The sequence below is a fragment of the Chrysemys picta genome, chromosome 2 (genome assembly GCF_011386835.1).
Source record: "Chrysemys picta bellii isolate R12L10 chromosome 2, ASM1138683v2, whole genome shotgun sequence".
NCBI classification, from domain to species: Eukaryota; Metazoa; Chordata; order Testudines; family Emydidae; genus Chrysemys; species Chrysemys picta.
In genome coordinates this window covers 149,071,197-149,085,825 of record NC_088792.1, presented here as the reverse complement: position 1 = coordinate 149,085,825, position 14,629 = coordinate 149,071,197, and positions in this window count along the sequence as shown.

Here is a 14,629-nt window from a genome sequence, read left to right as displayed (position 1 = left end):
TGGGGGACTTCACAGGCCCACAGAGCTCTCGGGAGTGCAGGGACAACTTCAGAGGTGAGAGTGTCCAGGAGTCTGAAGTGGTGTGACTGATGCCTTCCGTTCCCTTTGTGTGTGTTTCACCAGTTCAAACAGCAGCTTACCAACATATAACTTACACAGCTCACCTGCATCTGCCCCCACAAGGCTTCAGCTAGACCAGGATTTAAAGGTGCAGTGTCAGATCGTGTCAGCTGGCTCGGACTAACCAGCGCCTTTGGAAGTCTAATCAAGACAAGGCAAGTTGTACCTTCACATGGCCTAGGTCTCGGCTCCCCTCTAGCTAACAGCACCCCTTTAAATTCTAGGCCAGGCCAGGCCTGAGTCTAAGATGCTGTGACTCATGTGGCCAGAGTCTAGAAAAGAGGAAGGCAGCAAGAAAAGCATCAACGCAAAGGTGGCAGAAAGAATCACCTGACATTTTACTTTACGCTTCTCTCCAGCCCTTTGATGGGATAATAGATGCATGTACCAAGGTGCTGTGGGACTTGGACCTTATCCCTTTTTTGGTCAGTAATACTAGTCACTGGTATAAGAGGAGGACCAGGCCCAGGGCTTCCAACTTACATCCTCTCTCAACTGCAGCCATTGCTTTTTTGTGTAGTTGGTTTTTATTTAAAAAAAATCTGAATTCAGGCTCTGTTCTCCCCCCCTCCCCCCTCCCACTAGAGCTGGGGCTGGAGGGGCTAAGCTCAGGCTTACAGGCTGTTTCTCTCGCACTGACCATGCCAGCACTGCCCATTCCCGGGGCGGTAACAGATGAGCGTAGCTTTTCTCTGCAGGGTTCTCAAAGCAGGCAAGTCCTTGTTGCGTATTGTGATAGGAAACAGGGAATGGGACTGGCAATTTTGGTCACGATTTTAGCAGCACAGTCTCTGGGATCTGAGCCTTCCAGATCGGGAGTGGGCAGAGGTGGGAGCATTAACAAATGCTGCTGTAGGTAAGGGATAGAGGAACTGTGTCCAGATGGACAGGTGACCTAGCCACGCATTCCCAAAAGAGACAAGCTCCATGTGTCTCTTACTTGGCCTTGTATCCAGCCTTCCCAGGCTCATCCGATTCTGCAGGATCGTGTTACCAGCAGACTGGCCTAAATCCCTAAAGATGAAAGGCATTCCCTCCCCTGGTTGGCCCCCAAGTGTCTCCTGTGAAGCATTCCTGCTGCAGGAATGCTGCCTGCATTGCCCCCGCCTTTATTTCTGCACACATGCCTGAGGCACAGAGCAGTGCTTCTAAGACTCTGAAATATGCCTTGGAGACACTCAAGGGTCCTGTCAAAACTAGATATGGGCCCAAATGTCCCTTGACCCTTGGGGAAGCTGGCATAAGGAGGCATGATCACTGTTCTATCCCCTTTCTCACCCATTTAGAGCAATCTGCTAATTCCACTGAACAGGTGCCTTCACCTCATTGCAAATCAACCTTCTCTCTGCCGGGAGAATAGACTGGGCAGCCTTTGGCTGAGTGGCATGCTTCCCACCCTGGGTCCAGGGAGCCCTGGTGGCCTCCACCCTAAGGGGTCCTGTGGTCATCCGAAACAAGTGCCTTATTTAGGTGAGCCCCAAGTGCTTCAGAGAAAGCTGCTCCATTCTCATGTGCTTTCTCCTGGCCTTGGGTCTAGTTCCTGCTCCGTGGTGCTGCTTTCTCTGCTGGGTTTGACACACCTCTTCTGGAGCTGAGAAGAACAACAAGCTAGAAAACAGACTAGTCTCAAGCCTATCCACAACTTCTCATGGCCACTACTGCATGCCCCAGCTCCAAAAGAGTTGGACTGTAACCATGGGTGTCAGCACACCTGTTGGTGAAGTGTAGATGCACTGAAGTAGCTCAAGATGCTTTCCTTGAGAGGGCGCTGTAGACAGATTTCCGTATAGACATCCCATTACAGCACAAGTTTTAAAATTCCCCGTGCAGCCCTGAGGCCCTGTGAAAACAAACCAGAGAGCTCCCGCCCGGCAGGGCAGGTGGAATTCGAAGGCTCCAGGACTGGATCTATTTATGGACACTGTATAATTAGATATGGGTCAAAGTATACAGTGGTTACTGTTCAGAATCCTGGGCAAGCTTCACCCAGATCTGTGGCCAGCGTTCCGGCTCACACATGTGCTCTGCTAATGGGAGTTGCTGAGGGCTATGAAGGTGGAGAAAATTGGGCACAAAGGTGAGAGTTGTCTTGTGAGTTAGCGTGATGTTAGGGATTGTGGAATAACATGTTATTTTGAGGAACTTGTGACTGGCTGAGAGGGCTTTGAACTTGGTTTTTAGGCTGTTCTTAGAAGTTACTTGAAAATGACTTGTCTGTTTTCAGTCCCGCAATGCAGTATTTAAGGTTTCTTGTCAAGCTATTATTTTGAATGAATGTATTTAACTGCAGTTCAGGGCTAGGTTTCCTATGGCCCTGCAGCTGGACAACATGAGGCCAGTTTGCTAGGCATTGAAGATCAGTACAGAGATTCTCACTGGTTTTGCTGCTGTAAGTGCTACACCAGTGATCCTAATGTATTAGGCCAGTGTATCCCTCTGGCCACCAGCCCCTACACATCCATGCTCCGATTTACGGGGGTCTTAGCTGGGGTGCAGAGCAGCCTCAGGTGACGTGAATGGGAGGTGGTGGACGCTTTGTCATCCGGCATCGGCTTAGTCTGGCAGAGTTACTACAACCCACTACTCTAGCCTGAGCAATCCCACTTGTAATGAGGTCTCTCTCCTGGCAGAGTCCCAAGATAACAGGGTTAAAAAGAAACCTTCTGCAAGTATGTTATGGTGTTAGTCTGAAGGGTTGGTTCCGAGGGGGCCCAGATGATGCCACAAAAAAGTGTGATGAAAATCCCATTGCACTTGTTCTGAAACACCTGCTGGTGTTCAGCACCCCCAAGTGGCTAGTCAGGAGTAAAACTTTTTGTTCTGAAGCTTACTACTGAATTAGGTTACTGCCGTTTCCTGGTGTGTAAATTCATTATAAGAGCCTAACGACTCCATCAAAGGACACAAGAATAACTTTTCCAGCCGCTGCCATGCCTTGGTTTCCAGTGCCAACAAATCCTGCTCTGGCTTCTTCCTCTGTGGCCTTTAGAGGAGCCGTGTAGGAAGGCAAAGCATTGCATACTAAGCTCTGCTCTCCTCCTTGGGATCCCCTCTCAAATAAATATATATATATTACATATACTGCATGGAAAGAGGCTTCAGACAGAGACTGGAGCAGCAGCATCCAGAACCTGCTATTAGTCAATGGAGTTATGTAGTCTCACAATTTTTTTGCCTGTGGGGCCAACCCAATGTGCCCTTTCAGTTTGAATTGTCTTGTTCTCTGCTTTCTGAGCATCTGTGCAAGATATTTACAGGCGTTTCCCTGTCTGTCTACTTGGAGATCAAGGTGTTCTTATGTATCTCTGATTATCCATATCATCTAATTTCTCCGTTGCAGTTTTGGGCTGTACCTCCTTTTTTCACTGGTTTGCTGAATGTGTGCTCTAGGTCAGACCCAGCTTGTTCTCTTGTAGCCGAGGTGAGAGTGTTCATTTTCTCACTTACAGCTTCGGTTTTGCTCTCTGGTCTTTCAAACCTTTGTTCCAGTACCCAAATCACACCAGTCATCACCTCTGTTGGTGTTGTTTGTTGGCTGTGGTGGGTATTCCTCCATTCCAAGCGCTTTGTCTGATCTTCCCCTTTTTTCATTTGCTGACCTCCGTTGGCAAATCACGTGCCCTGGCCCATTGTTCTTGTAAACCCATTGCATCGGGAGCTGGTTCCTGTCGAAGATGTTGGAGTTGTGTGTTTGCTCAATGAGGTGGGGAGCGCAGGAGATGCCAGTTCCACTCTGCTGTGCAGCCTCACCCACCTGCACGGCAGGATTTCCTTGGCAGAGACTAGCTGCCACCAGTGTCCAACGGAGAAGCAGGTAAAATCTGGCAGCTTTATGAGCCTGGCATTAGCAAGTAAACAGTCAGCCCCTGGAAATCTTAGCCTCATGGAGGCAGGCTCTTCTACTCTGTTGTTCACTTGCTGTGAGCCCACCAAGGGAAAGGTGCACGGTGTTGTGATGAAATGTCCCTTGGTGCTCTATAAATCGAGAGGCTGAGATCACGTGCAAATAAAAATGTGAACCTGGGAACACTGTGTTTTCTTCCTATGTATTTGTCTAAGGTGTTTCCTATTCCATTGGACTAGAGGTTTATAGCCTTAGAAAGTATCTATTAAATATGATCTCTGTGTTGGCTAAATGGGCAAACACGGCTCCTTTAGATATACTTACGGGTCTCGTTTAGGAAACACTAACAGGTGTGACGAGGCATGAATTGTAATGTGTTACTGAAATCTCCCGGCAGCAGGGAAGTGCAGTGTGAATGAATACAACAATGCAGTGTACGGAATGAAGTCTTACTGCAATTGTGAAATGTTGTTGTTGTTTGTCTATGTATAATAATTAACACTGCCTTACCAAAGCTCTTTGCAAGCTGCTATATACAGTAATCACTTCATGCACCACTAAACTGCAGGAGATATGCAACACCTCCCACGATGTTTGGAATAGGAACTGAAAGCGCTTTTTCAGCTGGGACGACAGGGCTGCCATGTAGAGGCAAGGTATACTTACTCGCGTTGGAATTTGGGATGGGAGAGCTGCTCTGTTCTTCTGAAACATGCCAGGGAATGTTTAGTCACCAAGTCATTGAGCCTGAATCTCCGTTGCCACGTTCCATGTGCAGGCGTTTACACATGTGCAGAGTAGATGCAAAATGCTGCCAAAGCTGAATCACAGCTTTTTCCACGGGTGGTAATGACCCCACAAGGGGTCAGATCTTCAAAAGAGCCTGCAGTTAGCACCCCTATTTTGACACACACGGTCAGATTTTTCAAGAGAGCTCAGTACTCAACAGGTGAGCTTGAAAATCTGGCTACCAATTTGGGGGCATCAATGGGTGCTGAGCGAGCCCTTCTGAAAAGTGTGGCCAAGGTGCCGGGCACTAGAGAATCGGACCCATTTTCTTTTCCTTCTCATCTGAAAGCACCAGGCGAGCTCCTCAGCTACTGTACCTCGCCGTAGTTCTGCTGAAGTTCGCCAATTTACACTAGCTGGAAATCTGACCCTGTGGTGCTGATGCAGTTAGAAGCCAGTAATTGGGGCAGTAGGGTAGCAACTGCTCTTAGTGGAAACGAGAACAGATGACTTTTGTATTAAAAAATAAATAGGAACTTTCAGATCTCAAGCAATTCTCTAAGGCAGATGGGAGATTATTTCGAAACAGGTTTCCAACAAAAATACTTGACAGTCAATTTTTCCTTCATGCTTCTGCCAAGCTTATTTTATTATGGACCTTTAAGGGGCCTATTGCCATGACATGTGGGTACATGATATTGCTTCAATTTTGATTTTAACATTTCTGAGTTTGAGGAGCAAAACCATGATGCTCCCCTGTAGTTATAAATACAGAGAAAGGAGAGAGACCTTGCCAGTCACACAAAGCAGTGGTAGGCAAACAGCTGTATCAGTCCATCTTTCTAAACATGGCCAAGCTTATTTCTGATGGGAACAGACTGCAGAGGCAGTTCCATTGCAGGTAAAGCCACCGGCTGATATCTCCAGTATCTAAAGGTGTGGTTCTAATCACAGGTACATTACGTTTCTGTGAGCAGTATGCCACTTCTCTTTCTTGGGTCCTTCCACCACAATCCTGGGCTTTTTCCAGTGTTGGGCACATGATACGTCCTGGTCTGTAGCCCTAGTGAGATCTCCGATGGTGCACGGTTCCTCCAGGAGCTGGCAGACCTACAGATGTTCCAAGGTCTGTGTTTCACAACAGTCAGACATGCCTGAGGTGTTGGAATACTCCCAATGCCAGATATTGGCTTTTGGCCTGCTAACTCTTGTTCAGCGGCAATTTAAACATCTCCAGGTCAACCAATGCTTCTCCGCACTTGCGGGAAGGCAAAGGACATGTGCATTTTGATGTCCTTGTCGAGTATTTTGAGCGGTGGGCACCACATTTCCAGCCACGCACCTGTCTGTGATTTTTTTTTTTTTTTTTTTTTTTGAGCAGTTTCCTTGCAACGAGGAAGCTTTTTGTGATTTCAGGTGGCGAACTGCCATGGTGTGGCCATGTTGTCTGGCATCTTCAACCTGTCCTAATCATTCCATTTTGGTTGTGACCACTCTGCCAATGTCTGGTGGAGCGATTCCAGCAAGTCCAAACAGGCTGCTCGTGTCTGTTGGTTTTAGACATCCTGGGAAGGACCGGCAGCTGTCATTCAGCACACGAGCCAGCTGCTTTGTGTGAGCCGACCTTTCCCCCACCGGCCATGCATATTCAGCCATCGAATAGCGAAGTGCAAGCAGGGTGGCTCTTAGTGTTGCTGGATTGGTTCCCCATTTTGAATTTTCCAGCTTCCTGAGTATGGTACACTTGGTGCTGCAGCCTTAATGTGGACCGTCTATGGTGGGGATCAGCACCCTGCTGCTGCTTGCCAGCCATCTGTCTGTGTGCAAGCTCGCCTTCCCAAACCCCGGTCCTTCCGTTTGGAGAAGCCCTTGGGGTTACAGGCTGGAATTCTCATAACTGAATGAGCGGGGGGTACTGAATGATACAGCTGGGCTACAAAAACTGACCAAAATGTTTGAGAAGTGCGGAGCCACCCAACGCAGGTGTGGTAACTGACAGGAGTTAGTGATGCTCCCAGCTGTCTTGGGGGAAAGCGATTGGACCAGTTCTTGCCAGGGAAATAGAAACTAGCTTTCAAATATTTTGTTTTCAATCTGATTGTTTCCAGTGCTGAAATACACATAGACCTGGAGAGGCCAAGGCAGTTAGCTGTGTAGTCTGTAATCTCCCAACCATTTCTGGGCACTTGGGGCCTGCCCCACCTCCTTTTGAAGTCAACGGAGAGAGACTGGTTCACTGTGAGGGGAGCTGGATTGGGCCCTCTATGGGAGAGGCTGGAGTGCTTTAACTAACCCACATTGGAAGCAGGGCCTCCCAGAGGGGGGGACAAGTGGGGCAATTTGCCCCAGGCCCCGCAGGGGCCCCCACAAGAATATACTATTCTATAGTATTGCAACTTTTTCTTATGGAAGGGGCCCCTGAAATTGCTTTGCCCCAGGCCCCCTGAATCCTCTGGGCGGCCCTGATTGGAAGCAGGTTTTCAGGAACTAAATTGTTCCAATAACACTCGTGTGTGTCATGTTTAGAAGTCTCTAATGGGCTTGTGCTGCAGTTTAGCTAACAAACTGGCTGCCTTTGTGTTCATGACCGCCATCTCCCCACACACACACCCTACCCCGGAGTATTTAAGCCCCCAGGAAGCTGTGTCTGTCAGCTCCCCAGCTAGGAAAGGAGGTTTATTCACCTCATGGCCCCTGCACTTTCAACACATGAGCCTCTAGCCCTTTCTCCTTCTCCACGTTCTGGCCACACCTCTTGATGGGAATCTGAAGAATGTGTCCAGGGAAGCTTTGCCCTGTGCCAGTTCACTGAAGCCTTCTGTCTAAACCCAGTACAACACACCTAGGCAGGGCTCCAGGGAACCAATGAGAGCAGATCCCTTGGTGCTGCACGGCAGGAGGTTGTGACCTGCTGATGATTTAGCTAATGCAGCTGGTCTCCAGCGTACTTTACAGAGCCAGGGCACTTTACAATCTGCAATATACAGACATACCCTAAGCTGTCTTTCCCCCTGGGGTTTTCTACTTCAATGGGGCTGCCGCGTGGAGCCAAAAGGTTCCTGTGTTTCCAGACTCTGATGCAAGGGCCTGATGCAAGAGGGTCTCTACTTGGTTCCAAGGGCAAGATCTAATGCATCAAGTAACGTCACGGCTGTCAGACCAGCACTAACAACGGCAGAGGCAGGGACAGTGCAAGTTTCCTCCTGCCAATCGGAGTCAAGAGTGGTGTGGAGGAATCCTGACCAGAGATGGCCCATGCAGCCCTTGGCCGCTCTGAGGCGGTAGCAATCAGTGCCCAGTTGGTGATGCGGCCTCTGTTTTAGGTGAAAACCATGGATTCATTTGATGTTGGCTGCTGCTGAAAGAGTTTTCAGACGTTGCCCCCCTAGGCTCCTTTTGAGCTGCTGAAATTCTCCGTCACCCAAAGCTAAGGCCATCCATTGTCCAGGCTCTAGCGCAGCTGTGCATGGGAGGGGAAAGAAGCCCAGGCCGTAACTCTTGGAAAGGGAGCAGCTCTGTCTTACAGCTCCAGCATACGCGCTGCAAAGTTTGTAAAGAGCGTTGGTCCATTGTTGAAGAACTAATGACTTGGATTCCAAGAACAGATGGCAGCCAGCGCTGTCAGGCAAAAGCGTCTGCACCCCCTGCATGCACAGCCCTTGCCCCGGGGCGGTTATGGGGGCTCATCCACATCTATAGGTGATGCATGAGGAAAGGGGTGTTTTCAGTCACCATAGAAATAGCAGTACCTACCTACTCGGAGTGTGTAGAGAGGAGTTGCGGTTGGTCTTTGTGTATTACCTCTGCAGTGTGTGTGTGTGGGCGGGGGCAGGAAGAGTGCTAGCATCCCCCAAGTGGAAATCTGCAGAAGCAATTCTCAACGGAGAGCTAGAAATTGAAACGACCCTGACAAATTCTATTCTGGGCCTGTGTGTAATGAAAAAGGCAGCAGGAGCTTGCGAGGAACAGCCCCCGTGCTCCTGGCTCTGCTGGCTGCAGGTGTTCAATGGCATTGCTGCAGAGGGGGAGTTTTGTAAAATGTCAGGAAAACTCAAGTATGCTTTGTAGCGTTTTGAGCAGGACAGCGGTGGGCGAGCAACCAGGCAGCTGGAAGAGGATTGGCCAAGTTACTGCTGATGTAACATTACATTTCCCCATCCCCCACTATTGACAATGGGCTTAATTAAACTAGGCTTAAAAACGCTGACAAGGTTTTTTTTTGTTTTCTGTGTTTCTAGAGTTTCTGATACACAGATGTGGGCTGAGCCCCAGGGCCTTGGGGAGCGGAGTCTGGTCGTGCTCTTCCATTCCAACCCTAGGGTCTCCTTCTAGGGACTGGGATGCTGCCTACTGCATAAACAACAAGGAGTCCGGTGGCACCTTAAAGACTAACAGATTTATTTGGGCATAAGCTTTCGTGGGTAAAAAACCCACTTCATCTGATGTGAGTTTTTTTACCCACAAAAGCTTATGCCCAAATAAATCTGTTAGTCTTTAAGGTGCCACCGGACTCCTTGTTGTTTTTGTGGATACAGACTAACACAGCTACCTCCTGATGCTTACTGCATGCATCTCCACAGGAGCAGCCAGGCTGCACTGTAGCTTAAAGGTTTTCCCACACCCATGTCTGGGGCCTGCAGAAAACAGTTGGAAAGGGCCACTTACAATTCACAATACACGTGAACCACAGGAGCAGGGGCATTTGTTATTTAAAAAAAAACCCCAAACCGTGAAGTCCTAGCTAAGAACTGTGATTAAACTGAAAGCGTCAGGCTAGTGTGAAGCATTCTCTGCATGCCCTAGCCTCACTGCAGCGACCTTGGCTAGGATTGGGCCACAGAAAGGTGCTGGCCCCTGGGGCCTCTCTAAAGCTGCTCTCTGAGGACCTAAAAAATAACTGACTGGTGCGGTTCTCTGGGATTTGTATGCTGTGTATTCAGCGGTACCTAAAGGCCCAAAGCCAGCCTGGACCCCTTGGGCTAGGTGCTGTGCTTCCTTTGAAATAGCCAAGAAAAAGAGTGGGCAAGCAATCACGGCAAAGGCTCAGGTGTTCAAAGGGACACTGGTGTCAGGTTGAGTGTTACAATGCCTTAGCCTTTAGGCACTGAGAAAAATCATAGACTCATAGAATATCAGGGTTGGAAGGGACCTCAGGAGGTATCTAGTCCAACCCCCTGCTCAAAGCAAGACCAACCCCAACTAAACCATCCCAGCCAGGGCTTTGTCAAGCCTGATCTTAAAAACCTCTAAGGAAGGAGATTCCACCACCTTCCTAGGGAACCTATTCCAGTGCTTCACCACCCTCCTAGTGAAAAAGTTTTTCCTAATATCCAATTAAACCTCCCCCACTGCAACTTGAGACCATTACTCCTTGTTCTGTCATCTGGTACCACTGAGAAAAGTCTAGATCCATCCTCTTTGAAACCCCCTTTCAGGTAGTTGAAAGCAGCTATCAAATCCCCCCTCATTCTTCTCTTCTGCAGACTAAATAATCCCAGTTCCCTCAGCCTCTCCTCATAAGTCATGTGCTCCTGCCCCCTAATCATTTGTGTTGCCCTCCGCTGGCCTCTTTCCAATTTTTCCACATCCTTCTTGTAGTGTAGGGCCCAAAACTGGACACAGTACTCCAGATGAGGCCTCACCAATGTTGAATAGAGGGGAATGATCACATCCCTCGATCTGCTGGCAATGCCCCTACTTATACAGCCCAAAATGTCGTTAGCCTTCTTGGCAACAAAGGCATACTGTCGACTCATATCCAGCTTCTCGTCCACTGTAACCCCTAGGTCCTTTTCTGCAGAACTGCTTCCTAGCCACTCAGTCCCTAGTCTGTAGCAGTGCATGGGATTCTTCCGTCCTAAGTGCAGGACTCTGCACTTGTCCTTGTTGAACCTCATCAGATTTCTTTTGGCCCAATCCTCTAATTTGTCTAGGTCCCTCTGTATCCTATCCCTACCCTCCAGCGTATCTACCACTCCTCCCAGTTTAGTGTCATCTGCAAACTTACTGAGGGTGCAGTCCACGCCATCCTCCAGATCATTAATGAAGATACTGAACAAAACCAGCCCCAGGACCGACCCTTGGGGCACTCCGCTTGATACCGGCTGCCAACTAGACATGGAGCCGTTGATCACTACCCATTGAGCCCGACGATCTAGCCAGCTTTCTATCCACCTTATAGTCCATTCAGCCAGCCCATACTTAACTTGCCAGCAAGAATACTGTAGGAGACTGTACCAAAAGCTTTGCTAAAGTCAAGGAATAACACGTCCACTGCTTCCCCCTCATCCACAGAGCCAGTTATCTCATCATAAAAAAAGAAAGCCCAAGTGAGGCTCCTTACGCGGTGAGTGGGGAGAGCAGCACCTAAGAGGAGGCTCCTCAAAAGCTGGCACTAGGTGGGGAGACTCCTGAACTAGCCCCAGGGAGACGGGCTGCCGAGAGGGCAGCATCTTAAGTCCCACCCATCTCATGGCGTTTGGCACCTACTCCTGGGCTGCAGGAGGGGCTACAGCCGCTTGCCATCTGCAGGGAGGATCCTCTCTCCAGCTCAGCGCCTCCAGCCGCATTTCTGGGGAGGCTGCAGGGCCCTTGCCCCCCTGCTCACAGAATGGCTAGAGAGGGAGCAGCCTCCTTTGGAACCTGAGCTCAGGGTGCGGGTCTCCCTAAGGAGGGAGGGGCCCCTGGTTCCAGTCTCCCCTCTGCCAGAGGAAGGAAGGGAGCAGATGAGGGATCTGCTGCTTCTCAGCTGAGCGCCCCAACCACTGGGCTATCGTAGGGTTGCCAGGCATCTGGTCGAAACGGGATCCTGGCGGCTCTGGTCAGCACCACTGACCGTGCCTTTAACAGTCCTGGTGGCAGTGCAGTGGGGCTAAGGCAGGCTCCCTGTGGCTCCCGGTAGCAGCAAAGGGGCCAGAGAGACTTGGGAATGGCAGGGGGCCAAGTGATCCATCTAATGGTCACTGAATTCACATGGGGCCTGCTTAACCCCGAGGGACACTTTGGCACAGACTGCCGGCAGGTCAGGGCCCATACCCCTCTGGAGACCAAAATGCCAGCAGACTGGGGAGAAAGGGAAAGCACTGTCCCTCACTCCACCTGGCAACACCCTTCTGACCAGCTACCAGCACTGCCCAGGATATCCCGGACAAGCTCCAGCCAAAACCATTGTTTTCATGGTCACAAAACTTTAAAGAGAAATTGAAGGGTGTTTCCAAACAGCCATCTCTGGGCTGGGGAGCAGATGAGAACACGCGTGTCTAAATTCTCCTCAACGAGCCACCCACTGCCCACCCTACTGTCTGCAAACCCGCCCTGCTGCCATCAGGGGCCCCCCGAGGCAGGTGGAGGGAAGGGAACAGCCACTGAGCTTGCGGTGCCGGCCTCGGAGGCGAAGCTGCATGGGATGTGGGCGCAGCAGGTGCTAAAGTTTAGCGCACCTGGGTGAAGCAGCCTGGAAGGTGACGCTTTGACAGAAAACCTGCTGCAGCTGGGTGGGAGCAGCTGGAACCCCGTGTCAGTGGCCCGCCCCGCACGGATTCAGGGGCACTCTGATCATGCGGAACAGACCACTCGTGCTCCACCTCCATGCTGGTGGCACCGGACTCACTTTAACTCACTCCATCTAGGAGGGCTTGGCTGTTCCCTGCTCTTCACACTCAGCCCAGAGCAAGGCAGGAAGAGTGTCAGCTTGCGTGCAGTGGCCCCTGCTGACCTCGGGACGGGTGTGGCATGGCCAGAGGGCAGGCGCGCTCCCTCCCCCACAGCAGGTCTGCTCCCCGTCCTGGGGGGATTCTTGCCAAGGGTGCGAAGGACAGCTCACCAAGACTCACCTAACCCTCAGCCCAGGCTCCCAGCCAGGAGCTCATAATGGCAAGTGCCGTTTCTGTGACATAGACCAAGGGCTCCGGTTCATTCCATTTGGCCGTGTGAGGAAAGGGGCCAGATCCCCAGTACAGATACAGCAGCTTTGAGGCCCATGTTGTAGTTTATGTTTAAAACATTAAAACCCTTGAAACGCCATTGTACTGAGAAGGGCCAGACAGTGCGAGGTGTCGAATATTCACAGCTCTTTGTAGCAATCCAGGCAACGTGTATTTGTGTCTTCCTGGCTCCCTGGGGATGGGTTTTCTGCAGAATCTGGAATCACTGAGGGATGATTAGTCCAGATGCCTCAACCTCCCTTATGCATCCACCCCTCTCCCCCCAACCTTTTGACGCTTTGCCCTAAGGAAAGCGCCAGTGACTGATGTTACAGGAACCTACAGAACAAAGGCCCAGGCTGTGTAAAGAAACAGCTGAACTTCTTCATCTAAAACCTGACATGAACAGGTAACCAAGACAGCAAACTCTCAGAGGGGCTGAAAGCCTGATACCTCCCAGAGCCTGAGGCTGGATCTGGGGGTGACCTCTGGTGAGGGTTTAGCGCACAGGTGGGACTTGTTAGTGGTTTTTTTATATGATTCTTTTGCTCTAAGAATAAATGTCCTTTTGAAGAGCTAGGTAGTGACTTGTCCCTGCTGGAGCCCAGGGCGCATTGTCCTGAGAGAGAAAGCACAGCCCAGGGGCTGGCCTGTGGGCAGATCGGCTTGTTGGGGATAGCCCAGTGGCTGGCAGGGGACTGTGAGCGTTAAAATTCCCAGTCGGAGGGAAAGAGACACGTTTCTCTGCCCATGAGAGGTGATGGCTGGGAGCCCAAAACCTTATGTGCGTGCCCTTGAGGGACCACGGAGGGGGAAAACAGGTGCAGTTACCCTGAAACTGTCACAATACTGTCGCCTGTTCTTTGAGCCATCAGGTGTCTCAGAAAAAGCCTCATGCCTGAGACCCACAGAATAGAGCCCCGGGGGGAGTGCTGGGGGGAGTGTTGCTTTACAACCTGGATGAGGAAAGGGTTTACCTCGCTGAGCAAAGGAAGAAGAATGTGCCTAGTAACATGTAACCAGTGGGGTGTGTCCAACAGCTGCCTGTTCCACACATCCTTAATCATCCTGCACTGCCTGCTGAACTGATCCAGCGCAGGGACAGAGCTAACCAGCAGTCACGAGCCCAGCGCCATTCTCCAGCACACACCTGGGGCCTTCCCTTTGCCTTCGCCGTCAGAGTGTATCTCCCTGGGCAGGCCTCCAAAGTCCATTTGCACCCAGGGTTGAGATGCATCAGATGCGTGTGGTGTTGCATTATTCTGTGCTTCCTTCTGGAGAGGAAAATCCACTCGTTAGCAACACTGACAGGCCAGGCCTTTCTGCCCATTCACATGACAAGGGACAATGCAAATTTGCCAGCAGGTTCTGCTGTCTACTGAGCTGGAGTAGACACTTCCTTCCCCTTGAACAATCTGGTCTGTTTCACACAAGGCTTTTCAAAGAACAAGACAAGACAGGCCTTCCCTTACAGCCCCTCCACTTTTTCTTTGTAAACTCCTTGGGAATAAAGTGTCCCATTCTGTGTAGGCAGCCTGGAGCCTTCACAGGAGCAAAGGGTCACAGAGTTAAGTACTTAGCTGGATTTTTTTGTAAAGGATTGGATAATTTGACAGCAGCTAATAACATTTGCAGTTATGCATTTATGCAAAGATAAAAGTAATGTAATCACCTACAGGGCGAGATGGACTTTCCCCCTCATATGCAGTACAGTGCAGTTGGCCAGATGCAGGCTGAGGTTTGTATCTTTCTCTAAACCATCAATTCTTGGCCATTGCCTGAGGCATGAACCTGCACTCAGTGGCCACATGGCAAAACTAGTGGGTGTTATTGTCCCATTGCACAGATGGGGACACTGAAGCCGAGAGAGGTGAAGAGTCTGATTGCCAGAGGTGCGTCAAGTTTCACTGAAGTCAGTGTCTATGGTTACATGGTGAGCCACCAAGCATTTGCACTCCCACCTTCCCCATCAGCCCCATTCAACCTCGGCCTGCTAGACAACGCTGCTTCTCTA